Genomic DNA, 19,569 nt, shown 5'->3' with positions numbered 1-19,569 from the left:
GTGGAAGGAGAGGGAGAAGCAGGTTCCTTGCTGAGCAAGGAGCCCAATGCAGGGCTCCATTCCAGGACCCCAGGCTTGTGGCTTGAGCTGAAGGCAGACTGAGCAGACTAACCAACTGAGCCACAGAGGCATCCCTTCTTTATCATCTTTGTCTTTTAGGAACCCAATCTAGTACCTTAAAGAACCTCCCTACTGAGAAGCTTCCAGGTAGTCCTCCCTTTTTCTGCCCTGCGCACTACTCTTGGAACACCCTGGAGCTCTGACCTGTGCATCTGTCCCCATGTGCCTCAGGTGAACTCATCCAAGCTGTGTCTTTAAACAGCTCTTGCCAGAGCTGCCCACATCTGGGCTCAGACCAAAACTCCCAAGCAGTTCTCAAAAACTCACTACATGATATCTAAACCTGTCATGCTTTCCTCAAGAGTAACTCATTCTCCTTGAGTCCTGGGGAAAAACATGTCCCCACTTTGGAAAAGTGAGTCATTGAGATTATTTAAGTTAGAATTGTGTTACACTGCACTTCATAACAATCTAGGGTTACTTTGTGGGCTATTCTAGGTGGGTCACATATCCCCAACTTGTTCTTCCATTTTCTCAATGAGAAAATACAGATAAATCAAGGCTCCATTTGATTAACCCCACTAGTAAACACACATATGTTAACACAATTCTAAATACTGCATCTTTGTGCTGTATTTGTCTTTATTTTTTTCACAGAGGGCTTCATTAAAGTTCATGGACCCTAAAAACTAGAGTGAACATAATGACACCTGGACACCAGATCTAAAAAGGCTTTGTAACATGCCTTGGGTCTCCCGCTGCACTAACCCTGTGGGTTGGGTTTCATGAGAAAGCCTGTTGATGAGAACCAATTGAATATGTCCCGGCCAGAGAGAAGCTTGTCATCTGGTAAAATGAGAAGAAATAGGCACTTTTCTCCACCATCATAACTAAAGACTGGTTTTGGTCTGAGTGGCACTCTGCCTAGGCTAGAAGATCTACCCTCAGAAACAACAATAAGGTGAGGGGACAGTCCCCACAGACATTTCTGCCAAGATGGAGAGTACCATCCCCACATCCCCAGCCCACCACCTACCCCTGGTGTTGACCCAGTAGATGAAGATACTCAGGTTGAGAAAGGTCCATCAAGGTCAAGCCAGAGCAGATTTTACAATCATTTTTAAGAAGAATTTTCCACGGCTGCCTTTTTTCATCTTCCACACTGAACTGTGGTAGCAGGAACTAATCTGAAAAGCCTTTGAAGCATCCAAAATAGTTAGCATTACAATCTATGATGCTCTATCTTCCAAGGTGAACAATAGAGATTTGCCTTTAGATCCATCTATTCTTTTTTGAGGCCCAGTTCTAAAATACTTGGTTATATGGTTTTCAACTCTTTAACAGATAGATGGAGAGAAAGAGGAAGTGCGTCAGATAAGCATAGAGACAGCAGCAAAAAGGGGTTATTTGAAAGCAGGGAAGAAAGCCAGCCAGCCAAACTGGAAAACTCCAAGGGCCCAGTGGCCTAGGAATATTCAGGGTAGGGAGAGACTACCCACACATCTTGGTAGACTCCAGTGGCTTTCCTAGTTACAGCTCAGAGTCATGGATATACCACAGCACTATAACTGTGCATAATCAGGAAAAGATAGAGCATCACAGATTGTAATGCTAACTATTTTGGATGCTTCAAAGGCTTTTCAGATCAGCTCCTGCTACCACAGTTCATTGTGGAAAAGATTGAACATTCCCTCCACTGTAAGAATTCCATTCCAAATGGTGTAAAAAAAAAATCCTAATATTTATAAAGCTGTCCAAGAAACACAGAACGATGTATATACCCCAGGATCAGAGATTCCATGTGGTCCTCTGACTTGTTGGGACCCATCTTTCTCAGTATATGCTAATTCTAAATGATTTTTAACTATCCAGAGTTTTTTCTGAGTTTTCTGAATTCTATAACAGAGTCATTTTTAGATTAAGTCAGTGAAATAAATCCACAAACCTAACCAAAATAGAAACATTAGTGAATGATACACCCCAGAATACACCTGTTCTTAAATGCTTATGCCCTGTTCGTAATGCTTTGCCTTTTGATTTGCAGATATGAAAGTTAATCCAGTTATTATACACCTGTTTTTAAAGCTAGGGAGGGGACACCTGGGTGGGTGGTTCAGTGGTTGAGCGTCTGCCTTTGGCTCAGGGCATGATCCTGGTGTCCTGGGATCAAGCCCCACATTGGGCTTCTTTTAGGGAGCCTGCTTCTCTCTCTGCCTATGTCTCTGCCTCTCTGTCTCTCGTGAATAAATAAAATCTTCAAAAAATAAAAATTTTAAAAAGTAAAGCTAGGGAGGATGAGGGCAATAATAGCAATTTGAGGGATGCTTGGGTAGCTCAGTGGTTGAGCATCTTCTGCCTTGGCTCAGGGCATGATCCCAGAGTCCTGGGATTGAGTCTCCCATCAGGTTCCCCATGGGGAGCCTCCTTTCCCTCTGCCTAGGTCTCTGCCTCTCTCACTGTGTGTCTCATGAATAAAATTTTAAATAAGTCTTTAAAAAAAAAAAAAAAAGTAATAGCAGTTTGAACCCAGGGCATAGGAGGTGATGTGTTTAGTCTAGAGGTGAGGGCTAGAACCCCCATGTCCACAAATCTGCAGTAGTCCTTCTTAGGGTATGCCATCAGAATAAGCTGTGCAAGACCTCCCTCTCTTGCTTTATTTTTTCTTCTTCATCTCTCAATTCCTGCTCCTACCCCCATCCCTTAGATACCCACTTTAAGTATTTTGTATAATCCCCCAGATGTGTGTGTGCTTCAAGGAAAGAGTCTGAGCATATATGATTCTCATTTACACAATTGGTGTGTGCTGTAGGACTCCGTTTCTTTTTTTCATTGTATTTTGAAGTATATTTTACTTTTTTTCTTGTTTTAAGATTTTATTTATTTGACAGAGGGGAAAGAACATGTGCAAGGAGAGTGGTAGGCAGAGGGAGAAGCAGACTCCCCACAGAGCAGGGAGCTTGATGCAGGCTCCATCCCAGAACCCTGGGATCATGACCTGAGCAAAAGGCAGACACTTAACCGACTGGCCCACCCAGGTGCCCCTGTTTTACTGTTTCTTAAGCCCAGCTGAGTAAATCTCCCAGCCCATTGCCAGACCAGGCATTCACAGGGTTGCCAACATGGCCTTCATAACCCTCCTTCCTGGGCTTGAGTGGCAGATCCTGGTTTCTCTACTTTTCTGCCTCACAGCACATTCTTAGACCTAGACTAAGATAAAAGCAGACAGTAGATACAGAAGACCTTTCTTTCTTTCTTTTTTTTTTTTTCCCTGACTTTGGCAAGGAAGAAAAAGTGGCAAAAGTAGATGTATTATCTACATATATATGTATTGGGAAACCGAACAGGCTTTTGGGTAAAGGACATTAATTAGCATTTATTTGCTTTTCCCTTGTGGGAAACCAAATCACTGAGGGAGCAGTAGTCATAACTGTCCCAGAGGAAAGCCACCAGGCAAGGCCTCACAGGGAGGCAGTGCTGCAGTGGGGACCGGACTTCTCAAAACAGGATCCAAAAGCCTCCTATAACAGTATCCCAAGAAGTTGATCTGTATACAAGTTCCTGGACCCACCCAGGGCCACAGTGTCAGGATCTGCATCTTTTATTAGTAGCCCTGGTGAGTCTTGTGTACACAGAAAATAAGTGCCAGGGCCAAGGGTCTGTCTGGCACTACTGGTCCAGAAGCTGAATTTCCTCCCACTGGCCCAAACCAAATCCACATGTTGAGGTTGAGAGGGAAACCAGAATGCTAGTTCAGTCACAGATATAACTAACACATAGACACTTAAATTGGCCTCCCAGCACATGCTGTCTGTCCCTATGTGCACATCTGAGAGGGAGCCCAAGGCAGGGGAGGGGTCCAGCCATTCATGGCCAGTTGTCACTGCTGCAGGATGGTAGCTGTGACAAGGCCAGAGATCCCAAGTTAGCTGGTGCTCTTCCCTCTCCCTTGGAATGTGGTCAGACTGGCACATTCCTGATTTTCCTTTTTTCTAACCTCAGGTATCATCTTCCTGTTCCTCAGGTTAGTTGAAGCTGCTTATGAGGCTAGAGCGCTCTTCTCTTTGATCATATATCCTGTGTCGTTTACTGTGTTGCTCCTTCAGCCCTCTTGCCATTTGTCTGCCCCAGAAAAGATGTGGCATTTCTCATCTTAATGCTGAGGGCAAGGGTAACTTCTACTCTGAGATCTGGGGTGTGAGGGCCTTTAATTTTATTGTCTACCTCCCCTCAAGACCACCTGCCCAGTTACCTAACAACATGAAAATAAAGATACAGTCTTGAAGATTTTTCCTGAAATCCAGAGCCTCTCTTCTGGGGCTTGGTGATTGTGGAGTCCAAGCAGGGAAGAACTGGTTTTGCTGGCTGCTCCTGCTGGGCCAAGATTCCCAGAAGCCCCAGGAAACCCAGGAGTAGCCCTTGCAGTGAACAAAGATGAGATGTGCTTGTGGTTATTTCTGTCCAGGTCCTAGCAGTGTTTATTTTTGATAGTTTTTTTTTTTTTTAATTTATTTATTCATGAGAAACAGAGAGAGAGAGAGAGGCAGAGGGAGAAGCAGGCTCCATGCAGGGAGCCCGACGTGAGACTCGATCCCAGGTCTCCAGGATCACGCCCTGGGCTGAAGGCGGTGCTAAACCGCTGAGCCACCCAGGCTGCCCCATATTTTTGATAGTTTGAAATGATGTATTCACCACTTCCTAATATATATTGCTTTGCTATGAGCCCTCATGAAAGCTGTTATTCTGCCTTGTTCCTTACTATAAAAGCATTAGCTCCAGGGTAAACCAGAGATGGGGCCATTTTAAATTCCTCAGTGCTTCATGGGAGTCCTATTGAGAAAGCTTCTCATCCTTTAAAGAAACTTTTTGGTTCAGGACACGGGTTGTTCAGTCGGTTGAGCATCTGGCTCTTGATTTCGGCTCAGGTCATGATTTGGGGGTTGTGGGATCCAGCAGGGAGTCTGCTTGAGATTCTCTTTCCGTCTACCCCTGCTCATCCCCCTCCCCACCCCTGGGCACACATATACACTCTTTCAAAATAAATCAATCAATCTTTTTTTTAAAAAATAAACTTTTTGGTTCATGAATCAATGAATCTTAAGTTAATGACTTTCAAAGTGTTTTGAATGTGACTTACTGTAAGAATATCGTTTAAAACCAATAGGTATGTAAATATATTTGTATATACAACCAAAATAGTAGTTTTACAAGTTACCTGACATGTGGAATGCACTCTAATATATTCTTTTCTGTTGTAGCTTGAAAAATAAATGAACAAATAAACACTTGTCAGAATCTACTAAAATGATTTCATAACCCACCAGCGTGTTGCAATTCATAGTATAAACATCATAGCTTTAAGTGACTTTGGTTCCACAAATTCATACTATTGTGCTGAGCATCTACTGTGAGCAAGCCCCTTTGGACTGGACTTAGTCACGACCCCTGCCCTCCTGCCCTTTCAGCCCTCTCAGAGGCAGAAACTCAAGGCAGGAGAACAGGGCCCTGGGATGATGTGGCTCAGAGCAGGATAGCTTTCCATGAAAGGGGTGCTGTCAGCACATAGGCGTTCTTTGGGGCTCACCTACTCAGGCCTTTGTGGAGAGAATCCTCTTCAACTCAATCTCTCTTTACTCTGGGTACAAGCCACAGTCCCTGTCACCGCCTCCCAGGCCCCAGACACCCCACTCTTCTCTTACTGGCCGTACCACCTCACTCCTTGCTGCTCCCTCCACATTCCTTGCTGTTCCAGTAGCCTGGAATGCTTTCCCCAAGCACATCACAAGACTCACTTCCTCACTTTCCTCAAATCTTTGATTTGGGATGGGGGGATGTGTTTAAGATTTTATTTATTTGAGAGAGAGCAAGAGAGCACATGAGCTGGGGGAGAGACAGATGGAGAGGGAGAAAAGAAAGGCAGGGAGCCCAGCGCGGGGCTCCATCCTAAGACCCTGGGGTCATGACCCAAACTGGAGGCAGACATTTAACCAACTGAGCCATCCAGGTGCCCCTCAAAATCTTTATTTAAATACACCTTTTCAGGGATCCCTGGGTGGCGCAGTGGTTTGGCGCCTGCCTTTGGCCCAGGGCGCGATCCTTCTCCCTCTGCCTGTGTCTCTGCCTCTCTCTCTCTCTCTCTCTCTGTGACTATCATAAATAAATAAATAAATACATACATACATACATACATACATACATACACCTTTTCAGATAGGTCGTCCCCAAACACCCACTTTATAATTATGAATGCTCTCTGCACCTCAGCACTCCAGAATATTCTTCCTTCCAGTAGTTTTCTCCTTAGCACATAAAATTGTCTTACATGTATTTCACTTGTTTAACAAAGTTACCCCCAGTAATTCCCATGAAGGCAGGAGTTATATTTGTTCATTTTCTTCCCCAGTGCCTAGAGCAGTAGCCATAGTACCTAGTAGGAACTTTCATATTTGTCTCCAAATTTCTTTTTTGTTTTTTAAGACTTTTTATTTATTTATTCATGAGAGACACAGAAAGGCAGAGACTCCGGCAGAGGGAGAAGCAGGCTCCATGCAGGAAGCCTGACGCGGGACTCAATCCCAGGTCTCCAGGATCATGCCTTGGGCTAAAGGCAGCGCTAAACCACTGTGCCACCCGGGCTGCCCTGTCTCCAAATTTCTATATAAATGTCCACCTCCTGACATTGATGTCACCCCAGTGATTCTGTTAAATTGATATTTGAGAGAGACAGTCATTGGTATTTGACTCTGTAAGGGAATTGGTATTTTTTTTTTTATGCTGGTAAAGGTAAAATTAAATTTACCTTTATTCCAGGAAGCATTTACATCCCACTTTATCTTAGAAGTCCTGGTCACATAGTAGAGTGAAAAATCCGGCTGTCGTGATCATGAAGCTGGTTTTCCCAGTCGATATTTCAAGCATTGATTGCCCTCTCCTAGGCAGGGTGACTCTAGAAGACTCTGGGCCTTTTTTACTTTCTATCTCTAGGGGGCAGCATTAGCACAGAAACTAAATTTGAAGCCATCCATTCTACTTTGTCACCTACCTAATGCTAGTGAATCTAAAGAAAAGAAATGCTTGCCTTCTTTCTAATCTGTGGGAGTAAGGTTTAGAGATTTCTTTATTCAAAGTCAGTTTCCATATCTAGAAATGGGAGGGCATACATGCTTTAAAAATTTAGTGTATGCATATATAACCATCAAAAAATAAGAACAATGTGAAATCTTTCCCAGAGAAGCCTTTTCTTCAGTACTGTTGCCCAGGTGTCACCTGGCCATGCCCAGATTTGAATTTCTGCATTCAGAAATCAAAAGGTTCTTCTGCCTCAGAGGGATGATTTACTTTTAAGGAAAGAGAAATCCCTGTAAGAGCATGGCTGCTTGTGGAGATGTGATATAGTCAGATAATTATAGGACATCATTAAAAGAATTAATGTTCACATTGTGTTTGTCCTTTAAGAAAGATGGACCCAGACAAGCTGGACTGTCTTGTTCTGTTAGGTGGGGTCCCTAGGAACCTGTGTTTTGACCTCAGGTGCTAACTGACCTTCTTGACCCTGGGCAGGGGAGGGAGAAAGCCAGCTGGCAGGTTTTTCAGTCCTTCCTGACTTTCTCTAAACTAGAGGTTCTCCCAGACACAAATTAGTAGGCACTGCTGTTTGTGAAGCACCTCTCCTCCAATGCAAGGAGATATCCATTTCTACAGACTGAAGCTGTAGATGAAAGCCAACGAAGAACATCATAACTGAAGGGAGATGTGGTGCTTTCTCAAGCACCATCTGCAGGCATTTGGCCATTAGCTTCTTGGTAATAACTGGTCTTCACAGTTTTGTACATTGGATTGGGGAAGGGAATTAGAAGGGAGCAAAGAAAGGAACCACTATAAGAAAGACATAACCCATGTCCTTAAGGCACAAGCTATAATGATCTCACTTGAAAGGTTTTTTTTTAATTGAGTCTTATATAGAACTTGATATTTTTCATGAAATCATCATTGTACTTGGCATGATTATAAATATGAAGACCTGATGAGGAGATAATAATGTTCTTTGGGGAAGGAAGTCATTTTCTCATTTACTAAGAGATTTCAAATGCCTTTTTCATATATAAAATGCAGAAGTCCCAGAAGTAAGGGTGGGAGGTATATCTGTAACTCTGCATGAAGAGGAATGTGCTTTCTGTTGCCAGCCTTCATCTCTGAAGTTTTTCTTACATTCACTTCCTTGTGTGGGTCAAATCTGGTGCATGGCCTTAGAAATCAAAAGACACCTGAGACATAGTGTGCTAGGCCGTAAACACCTTGTGATCCAGAATTTTGGTGGTTTATTCACCACTGCATCCTCATGTGACACAGAATAGGCACTTAGAGGGTAGTGCTTTTTAAAATAGATTAATTGAATCCTCCATTCCAAGTCTGTCTGTAGTGATCAGCAGAGCACAATCTTTGCCCGCAAGCAGTGCTTGGCTCCTAGGAGATGTGATGTAATCAGATAATTACAAGACAAAAGTGCTGTAAGCTAGTGGGAGCCAAGTGCTCGAGGAGTCCAGGGAAAGAGTGCCAACTCTTGCCCAGGTCATTTGGGTGTCCCAGAGCCAGTAGCATTTGAAGAGAACTGATGGGTAGGAGTTGCCAAAAGAAAAAGGACATCTAGGCTGAGCATTGCAAGGTTAAGGGTGTCAGGCGGGTGTTGCTAACTGGAGGCCAACAATGCTGGCCCTGGATCCCAGCTCAGGATCAGCCATGAGGCCCCCAAGGCTGCTTCTCTGAGCTCTTCTCCTCTCCTAGGTGACTCCACCCCACCCCCACCCCCCATGCTTCCACTCTGCCAAATCCCTTTCAGGTTCATATTGGAACGTCACTGGGCACAAGGCTGTCCACACCAGTGGCATTGGCAGCCCCCCCACCCACACTCGTGCCCAGAGTGTTCGTGGTCTTCCTACAGAGTGGATGTTTATCTATTTGTCTATCGGAATATAGACTCATTTTTTCACTGATTCTTGGCTGAGAATAGAGCCTGGTCAAAGTGGCAGGTTCTCTCAGGAGGTGTTTGTTGAAGAGGGCAAGGGAAGGAAGGAGAAGAATGTTCTAACATTCCTTTCAGTGCAGAACTTTTCTCCCTTACCAGTCTCCCTGGGAACAAAACATCACCTAGAGCAGTGATGATGGTATGCTGGTCTCAGGCACTGTCATCAGCAGGTGTTTGTACAACATTGTCCTGGCCACCTTTGGGGAAGTGAGTAGCAAGTATTTACAAATGAAGGCATAGGGGCTGGTTGACAGAAGGACCAAGTAAGTGATAGTTGGTTCTGGTGTAGAAAACTTATATTGAGCTTATTTGCATATCTAATGGGAATCTAAAAATACACTTCCTCCGGTGCCCTACCAGACATTGTAGCTGGCCAAAGGTATCAGGAAAAGCTACTTCCTCGCATGTGTCCAGTCTGAGATTGCTATGATTAGCAGGTTCCTACATTATCATTAAGAAATGGTATCCTCAGGTTTAATCCTAGCCCATCCTGCCTCTTACTGGGTCATTCCCAGCTCTCCAGGAAGCACAGGGAAGCAGGCATCCTGCACAGCTGCAGCTGGTCATCCGTGTTCTCCAAACCCTGTTGTGTGGCTCTCTGCAGCCTTGTTGCCCTCATCATCTGCTCTCATACAAGATACCCATTATAACTTCAGGGCTTGTCTCATACCCTCGTGCCCTTGGGTTTTCCAGTAAACAATGATCTGTTCTTGCCAGCAAACACCATGCTGCCAAGCAGTGAGAACACAGTAGAAAGAGCAAGTGGATTTGGAATCAAACAGATTTGAGTCCATAGCTTTGTGGCCTTAAACAAGTTAATTTGCCTCTCTGAGCCGCCTTTTTCTTGTTTACTTTAAAGGAGGCAAAAGGGGACACCTGGGTGGCTCAGCAGTTTAGCATCTGCCTTCAGCTCAGGGCATGATCCCGGAGCCCTGGGATAGAGTTCCGCATGGGGTTCCTTGTGTGGAGACTGCTTCTCCCTCTGTGTTTCTGTCTTTCTCTCTCTCTCTGTCATGAATAAATAAAGTCTTTAAAAAAAAAAAAAAAAGGAAACCCCACAAAAGGTTAATTTAAAAAATAATAATAATAAAGGAGGAAAAAAAAAAAGAATGGAGAGGCACCTGGGTGACTCAGTCAGCAGCTGAAGTCACCTGTCAGCTCAGGTTGTGATCTCAGGGTCCTGAGATTGAGCCCCATGTTGGGCTCTATGCTGGGTGTGGAGCCTGTTTGAGATTCTCTCCTCTCTCTCTGCCCCCCCCCAAAAAAAAGAAAAAAAGAATGGGGATAATGGTCCAGTACTTCCTTGTAGAGTTGCTGTGAAGATTGAATGAGGTGTGTGTGTGTGTGTGTGTGTGTGTGTGTGTGTGTGTGCACACATGCGCAAAGCATCGCATACTGGAAGATCTGTAGGTTCAGAACCTTAAGCCAGTACTGTGGGGTAGCTGGAGGGATTTGTGAGTTTGGGATACATGCTAAAGATGCTCCCTTCCAGGACACTGGTGGCTCAGTGGTTGAGCATCTGCCTTTGGCTCAGGACATGATCCCAGTGTTCTGGGATCAAGTCCCACATCGGGCTCCTCACAGGGAGCCTGCTTCTCCCTCTGCCTATGTCTCTGCTTCTCTGTGTCTCTCATGAATAAATAAATAATCTTTTTTAAAAAAATGTTCCCTTCCTGAGGCACCTGAGTGGCAAGGTCAGTTAAGCATCTTGACTCTTAGTTTCAGTTCAGGTCATGATCACAAGGTCATGAGATCGAGCCCCCTGTTGGGCTCTGTTCTCAGCACAGACTCTGCTTGGAATTTTCTCTTTCTCTCTCCCTCTACCCCTCCCCACCTTGTGCACACTCGCTCTCAAATAATTAAATCTTTAAAAAGATAAATTTAAAAAATTAAAAATAAAAATAAAATAAATAAAATAAGATAAATGAGCCCTGACTGGCTCAGTCAGTGGAGCATGTGACTCTTGATCTCAGGGTTGTGGGTTTGAGCCCCAGGTTGGGTGTATAGATGACTTAAGATAAAATTTGGAGGGGGGAGGGCAGCCTGGGTGGCTCAGCAGTTTAGTGCTGCCTTCAGCCCAGGGCGTGATCCTGGAGACCCAGGATCGAGGCCCACATCAGGTTCCCTGCATGGAGGCCTGCTTCTTCCTCTGCCTGTGTCTCTGCCTCTCTGTCTCTCTCCCTCTCTCGCTCTCTCTCATGAATAAATAAATCTTAAAAAAATATATTGGATGGGGGATCAAGTAGGTGATAAATAGCCTTTAAGAAGGGGCACTTGTGGGCAGCCCCGGACATGATCCTGGAGACCCAGGATTGAGTCCCATGTCGGGCTGCCTGCATGGAGCCTGCTTCTCCCTCTGCTTGTGTCTCTGCCTCTCTGTCTCTGTCTCTCTCTCTCTCTCTCTCTCTCTCATAAATAAATAAATAAATAAATAAATAAATAAATAAATAAAATCTTAAAAAAAAAAAATGAAGGGGCACTTGTTATGATGAGCTCTGGGTATTGTATATGTGATGAATCACTAAATTCTGCTCCTGAAACCAATAGTACACTATACATTTAACTAACTTGGATTTTTTTTTTTTTTTTAAGATTTTATTTATTTATTCATCAGAGAGAGGAAGAGAGACAGAGACACAGGCAGAGGGAGAAGCAGTCTTTCTGTGGGGAGCCCGATGCAGGACTTGATCCCCGGACCCTGGGACCATGACTTGAGCCGAAGGCAGATGCTCAACCACTGAACCACCCAGGCATCAGTGGTTGGATTTAAATAAAAACTTGAGGGAAAAAAATAAAATATTTTTTTAAATTATGCTCCCTTCTCTATAGACATTTCAGTGGGAAACCTATGTACAGAGCCAAAACTGGGCACTGGGGTGGCTCAGTTAAGCATCTGCCTTCAGCTCAGGTCATGATCTCAGGGTCCCAGGATCAAGCCCTGTGTTGGGCTGCCTGCTTCTTCTCCCTCCTACTCTCCCTCTCCCTCTGTGCTCATGTATGGTCTCATGTGCTGCTCTCTCTCACTCTTAAAGTCTTTTTTTAAAAAACATAATAGATTTTCCAGTTTGGCTCTTTTTTTTTTCTTTTTTCTTTTTTTTTTAAGAATTTATTTATTTGAGAATGAGAGTCAGAGCAAGAGAGAACGAGCAGGGGTAGGGGCAGGAGAAGCAGACTCCCCAGTTAGCAGAGAGCCCAATGCAGAACTCGATCCCCTGAGACCCTGAGATCATGACCTGAGCCAGAGGCAGTCTCTTAACTGACTGAGCCATCCAGGGGCCCCTCTTTCTTCTGTTTTTTATTTATTTATTTTTAATTTTTTTTTAATTTTTATTTATTTATGATAGTCACAGAGAGAGAGAGAGGCGCAGACACACAGGCAGAAGGAGAAGCAGGCTCCATGCACTAGGAGCCCGACGTGGGATTCGATCCCGGGTCTCCAGGATCGTGCCCTGGGCCAAAGGCAGGCGCCAAACCGCTGCGCTACCCAGGGATCCCATCTTCTGTTTTTTAAAATAAAGTCCCAGAATGCCTGGGTGACTCAGCAGTTGAGTCTGCCTTTCTCTGGGGTCCGGGATCGGGTCCCACATTGGGTTCCCTGTAGGGAGCCTGCTTCTCCCTCTGCCTCTCTCTCTCTCTGTGTTTCTCATGAATGAATAAATAAAATCTTTAAAAATAAATTTAATTTAGGGGATCCCTGGGTGGCTCAGCAGTTTAGCGCCTACCTTTGGCCCAGGGCATGATCCTAGAGTCCCGGAATCGAGTCCCACATTAGGCTCCCTGCATGGAATCTGCTTCTCCCTCTGCCTGTGTCTCTGCACCTCTCTCTCTCTCTCTCTCTCATGAATAAATAAATAAAATCTTTTTAAAAATTAATTAATTAATTTAATTTAAAAGTTCCTTCTGGAAGCCATACTGGAAAAGTAGTTCTCTTATTCCTAAAAAGAAAAGATAGGCCTGTTGCCATTTCCCCAGTCATAGCCTTTTTTGTGGAGGGTTATGAAGGAAGTCTGGCCAAGTATCAAATCCAGACTCTGGGGCTTGTACCCCTAGAATTTATTTACTTAGGGCAGCCCTGATGCCCCAGCGGTTTGGCGCCGCCTTCAGCCCTGGGGTATGATCCTGGAGACCGGGGACTGAATCCCACATCAGGCTCCCTGCATGTAGCCTGCTTCTCCCTTTGCCTGTGTCTCTGCCCCACCCCCCCACCCCCGTCTGTCATAAATAAATAAATAAAATCTTTTTTAAAAAAAATTTATTAGCCCTAGTTTTAGTGAGGAGCTTGCTGTAAGGTCCTACAACCTTGTGTCTGCCATCAGGAGCCATTCCCAGCCTGTGCAACCAGCATGATCTTTTGAAAATGTAAATCAAATCATTGCATTTCCCTTGCAGACCCCAGCTTTCCAGACTCTTCCCACCAGCCTCAAAGCAGCAGGAAGCAGGATTCACTGGCCATTCCAAGCTCTTTGCCCCTTGAGCTCCAGCCAGACCATCTTCATTTATTCCTCCAATGAGACAGGTCTTCTGCATTTCCAAGCCTTCACACACACCCTTCCCTTTGCCTGGAATATCCTCTCCCTATACCTGGCTAACTTTGCACAGCCTCAGGGCTCGGCTTCAGTGTCACATCCTCAAAAAGGCTTTCTTGATCCTCAAGTTAATGTAACTGCTATTTTGCCCTTAAAGCACCTAGTGCTATTCCTCTGAAATGTTTCCGTTGCTGTTGTAGCTGTGTGTCCTGTTTGTTTCATATGTCTCCTCTTCACTAAAACAGGCTTCAAGAAGGTAGGTGGGGGGCTGGGTGTCTCAGTCATTTGGGCATCTGACTCTTGGTTTTGGCTCCAGTCGTAATCTCAGGGTCATGAGATCGAGCCCCATAATCGTGTTCTGTGCTGAATATGGAACCTCCTTGGGATTCTTTGTCTCCCTCTCCCCACCACCCCCATGCGTGCTCTCTCTCTTGCTCTTGCTCTCCAAAAAAATAAAAGAATCAGCTTCTCTAGAATTAAATTATATTCTCATCTCTGCCTCCCACCCTGACTCAGATATGCTCCTCCTGCATCACTTGATCCAAGTTCATGGTTCCACCAGCCCAGCAGTGTCCTAAGTCAGAACCCCAGAATCACTGCAGGCTTTTCGCACCCTCATCTTTTCTGTAGACTCTTCCAATTGCTGCTCAACCATCTTCCCACCTCTGGTCTAGCTTCTTTGATTCATCAAAGGGAAACACAAGCCCCCAGGTGTGACTGGATGGCTTGGTCTTCTGTTTAGCATCTGCCTTTAGTTTGCCTCATGGTTCCAGGGTCTGGGGACCCACACTGTGGTGTCAGGGAGGGGGAGATCCCTGCTCAGCAGAGAGCCTATATCTCCCTCTCCCTTTTCTCTCTCTCTCTCTCTCTTTCATATGAATAAATAAAATCTTTTGGATAAAAGAAAGACAATAACCCTTGGACAGATTGCTGCCCTTTCTAGATGCCTTCTGTGACTTTCCAGTATCTACAGCAGTAGGTGCACTACATTGTGATTGCTCACTGCATCAGAAGAATTGTATAGAGAACACCCCCCAGTTTATGTTTATTTATTTATTAAGTATATGTATGTACCACTGTTGTAACATGTTGCAAAACATGCTTAGATAGAGAAAACTTCAGAGGGTGGGATAAAATCATACTTTAAAATTATTTAATGATGTATGTTAAATCCTTTTGTACTCATTAAAATGTTAACATATTAAGTGTATTTTATTGTTGAAATGTTTGGGGACCTGGTTCTGCATTTTAGATACTTGGCTCTGATGGCTGTTGTAGCTGGGGAAGGCACTTTCCAAAGAGATGTGAATTCTGATGGGAGGAGTACTGTCTTGGTGTCCTGAGTGTTCTCATCATTTGTGATACTTTTATTCAGTCCCAGGAAGCTGCCAACTCCTCAAAGAACCCTTGTCTTACTTAGCTCCTCCCCCTCTCTGCTATCTTCCTTGTGTGTGCACTATTATACTTAACTCCACTGTGCTGCTCCATGTGGGTTGCTCACTTCTCTGACTTCCTCAAGAGACTGTGTGCATCCTTGCCCTGGGAAAAATAGAAGTTCTTGGATTTCCTTAAAGGAAGGAAAGGCCCCAATTCTACTAACCTTTGAGTTTGCCCAGTTTTATTGGTTCCCAAGGGTTCCAGCGTCAGTCTTGTGGTCTTTGTTCCTGTCTTAAACTTGGTCTCTTGCTCTTAGTTGGTGTCCATGTGTCATTTGGACCTGGAGGTGAGGAAGAACTGAATACCTTGACAACTGAGAGACATATGTGGTCTGAATGCACATGGCCCTGTGACTCCTGGAGTTAGCTCAGCATTTGTGAATAGTCAGGTACCTGGGCCTCATCTTTTGCTTTAAGGGGTTTGAGGTTTATAGCCCCACCCATTTTTGGAGTGCCTGAGATGGCAAAGCAGAGAGCTTGAGTTTCAGAGATTCTGTTTGAATCAGCTGCAGCCTCATGCCCCATATCTAGATCAGCAACTTCTCTACCCTGGACCATGGATCTAGAAGTTTTGCTGGAGGAACCATTTCAAAACAAGTAGGCAGTTTCTACTATGTTCCACTCCTAGACAAGACTAGAAGTCCATCGGGCAGCCCCCATGGCGCAGCGGTTTAGCGCCGCCTGCAGCCTGAGGTATGATCCTGGAGACCCAGGATCGAGTCCCACATCGGGCTCCCTGCATGGAGCCTGCTTCTCCCTCTGCCTGTGTCTCTGCCTCTCTCTCATTCTGTGTCTCTATGAATAAATAAATAAAATATTTTTTAAAAAATTAAAAAAAAAAAGACTTGAAGTCCATCAAGTAAGATGCAGGGTGCAGGGAGAACCAAATAACTTCAGAATAGGCCTGGAGGGATGGCGAGCAGGGAGGACAAAGTCTGGTGACTTGGACTCTTGGTTTCATCTTCTCTTGAGTGTTTTGCCAGCAGCAGTAAGCCCAGCTGTGTGTAGACGAGGTGAGGACTAGGGCAGTGTTTGCTGGTCTTTGAGGAAGCTGTTTAAATGAAGAACTCAACAGCTCCCTGACAGGGTCATCTGAAACCAAGCTTAATCTTCTGCCTTACCCATAAAATAGTATTTAAGCAGCCACAAGTGTGTGAAGGGAGGCTATGGAGTGTTTTCTTTATATTGCAAAGCTGAGACCTCAGTGAATAGTCCAAACACCTTGCTGCATCTGGAAGACTAAAGGGGCAGCATAAAACTTAACCAAAACACCCTATGTGATACCATGAAGAACCCAGACCCACAGCAGCCCTTGATGACTGCATCCGGGTGCCAGTCAGATCTGATAGCCGGGATATGCTTGTCTGCGTGTTTTGAAGTTTGCACGTCAGAGTGTACTCTACCTTCCAGAGTGTACTCTACCTTAGAATCTTCTCATTAACCTCATCTTGAAGAATATAATTATCCTTGTGTTAAAAATGTCTAAGAACGTTTCTTCTGTGTAATGTTGTTTAAGCATTTGTTGAGTCTAGGAACAAAGCCTAGCTGCACTTGAGAGAATTACAGTTGAGTGAAATACACAGTTTACGAGAGAAGGGGTACATTTTAAAGAAACAACACAGAAAGCTCCACATGTTAAATTTACCCAGATTTCTATTCTCCTGCCTTATTTTAATTGTGGGTTTCAATGTCTAGCTAGTTAGTCTCTTCAAAAGACATTTCCGTTTTATTCTCTGGGACCCCTGAGCCCTTCACTGAGAAGCACTGTGGCTGAAAATCCACCCCGGGACTTGGAGAACTACTGTGATTTTGGAAGTGAGTGGTGTCATTGTATAAGCGCTTGCTCACAACTGACTCCATTTGACCAGGCCATCTTGCTGTCAGTAGACCATGTCTCACTTAGAAAATGGATTCTTCCTTATGAAGAACGTCCCATGAATTAATAAATGCATCACCAGGAATGCTTAAAAAAAAAAAAAAAAACACTAAATGCCATGCATTGTTGTCAAGCTGTTACTCCTGGTGGGTGGCTAGATTAGTATTGTTTAAAAGCTTAAGATCCAGATCCAGCTCATCTATTCCAGCTGTTGTTTATCCTCCAATTTCCCAGAATAGTCAGGCACAAGGTCTTTTCAAAACAGGTTTGGGGCTGCTTTACATTTTGGTATGTAATAATTAAGTCACTATTGATTTAGCCTCTGTTCACTGATGGGGAGTGTAGGTAGGAGACCAAAGAACATCACATCCCTTGGAAGCAGTGGTGTGTAATATCAAATTTCTGATCGGCTCATCTCTATCCCCACCCATCCCATTCCACTGATTGAAGCCTGTTTACCCAAAGGGTTGTTCAGGTTCTCAGCTCCCCAAATAGTCTGCTTCATTTCTCTCTCTTTTCCAATGTTATTTATTTATTTTTTAGTTAGGTAGTACATTTATATAGTATAAGATTCAAAAGATGAAAAAAGCCTGAAGTAAGAAGTCTCACCCCTGGGCATCCCTAGGTTTAGTGCCTGCCTTCAGCCCAGGGCGTGATCCTGGAGTCCCAGGATCGAGTCCCACGTCGGACTCCCTGCATGGAGCCTGCTTCTCCCTCTGCCTGTGTCTCTGCTTCTTTCTCTCTCTCTCACGAATAAATAAATAAAATCTTTAAAAAAAAAAAAAGAAGAAGAAGAAGAAGTCTCACCCCTGCCTTCCACCCACTTGGGAGAATCAGCCCTACCAATTTTTTAGGTAACCATTCAGATTGACTTTATAGATCACTGTATTCTCCCCACCAACACCTTTGTTTTGTAGAATTGATAGCGTCTACACTGTGCATACCATTCTGTGCTACCCAGGCTCCCCTCATACACTGTGATCTTTTAAGCCACACATCGGATCATGGTACTTCCTCTTGAGGCCTTCCTGACATGCTTAATACCAAGGGCTAGACTGATGATTGCAATCAGATGGACTGGTCCCTGCAGGCTTCACTCTCTGCAGTTCAGCCACAGGAACTACACTTGCTCAGCTTCATCTGCCAGAGTATTCTCTTTCTTTTCCTCTGTCTGGAATGTGATTCTCCTTTCACTATCTTTGACTCATCTTTCAGAACTCAGACTTGGGCAGCCCTGGTGGCTTAGCAGTTTAGCACTGCCTTCAGCCCAGGGTGTGATCCTGGAGACCTAAGATCAAGTCCCGTGTTGGGCTCCCTGCATGGAGCCTGTTTCTCCCTCTGCCTGTGTCTCTGCCTCTTTCTCTCTCTGTCTCTCTCTCTCTCTCTCTCTGCATCTCTCATGAATAAATAAATAAAATCTTTAAAAAAAAAAACTTAGACTCCATTTCCTCAAACCTTCACCATCTCCCTCCCCAGAATAGATTGGGTTCCCAGTTAAAGCTGACAACACCATCTTATCCTTCATTGTACTTATTAAGGTAGTTATTTCCAGTTATGGAAATTTAATTGGGTTAATGTTTCTTTAAATTCTTGTTATAGGGACGCCTGGGTGGCTCAGTCAGTTAAGCGTTTGCCTTTGCCTTGGCTCAGGTCATGATTCCCGGTCCTGGAATCAAGCTTCATGCTGAGCGGGGAGCCTGCTTCTTCTTCCTCTCTCTCTACCTGCCAATCTCCCTGCTTGTGCTCTTTCTCTTTCTGTCAAATCAATAAGTAAAATCTTTTAAGTAAATTGTTATAGATGGAGTTTCTAATACATGTGAATATTTTGTAAACAAGGAAGGTTTTTTTTTCTTTTTTTTTAAGATTTTAAAAAAATCTTTGCCTATGTCTCTGCCTCTCTCTCTCTCTCTCTCTCTCTGTGACTATCATAAATAAAAAATAAATAAATTTTAAAAAAAGATTTTATTTATTTCTTCATGAGGGACACAGATAGAGAGGCAGAGGGAGAAGCAGGCTCCATGCAGGAAGCCCAATGTGGGACTCAATCACAGGACTCCGGGATCCTGCCCTGAGTCAGAAACAGATGCTCAACCGCTGAGCCACCCAGGCATCCCAAGGAAAGTTCTTAGGATAAAAAGTAGTAATTTTTTAAAAATTCATGTTTATAGGGGCACCTGGCTGACACAGATGGTTAAGGCTCTGGCTCTAGATTTTCAGCTCAGGTTGTGATCTCAGGGTCATGAGATCAAGCCCCATATTGGGCTCAACAGGAAGTCTGCCTGAGTTTCTCTCTCCCTTTCCCTCTGCTCCTCCTGCTCACACACTCTGTCTCTCTCTCCCTCTCTCAAATAAATCTTTTTTTTTTTTTTTTTTTTTTTTTAAATTTTTTTTTTTATTTATTTATGATAGTCACAGAGAGAGAAAGAGAGAGAGGCAGAGACATAGGCAGAGGGAGAAGCAGGCTCCATGCACCGGGAGCCTGATGTGGGATTCGATCCCGGGTCTCCAGGATCGCGCCCTGGGCCAAAGGCAGGCGCCAAACCACTGCGCCACCCAGGGATCCCTCAAATAAATCTTTTTAAAAATTATGCTTATAAACAGTGTTAAGCTATGGAGGTTGATAACTGTGTTTTATGAGTAAGGGCTGACTGA

At 44.3% G+C, this 19,569-nt stretch overlaps 1 protein-coding gene across 7 annotated transcripts in view; it reads left to right on the top strand.

The window, feature by feature from the left end:
* Positions 1-19,569, top strand: part of RNF216 (ring finger protein 216) — a 161,203-nt gene that overhangs the window by 110,809 nt on the left and 30,825 nt on the right. The window lies entirely within an intron of this gene.

The sequence above is a fragment of the Canis aureus genome, chromosome 8 (genome assembly GCF_053574225.1).
Source record: "Canis aureus isolate CA01 chromosome 8, VMU_Caureus_v.1.0, whole genome shotgun sequence".
Classification (NCBI taxonomy): Eukaryota; Metazoa; Chordata; class Mammalia; order Carnivora; family Canidae; genus Canis; species Canis aureus.
The sequence above is the reverse complement of the archived record's forward strand: the minus strand, read 5'-3'. Positions and strand labels throughout refer to the sequence as shown.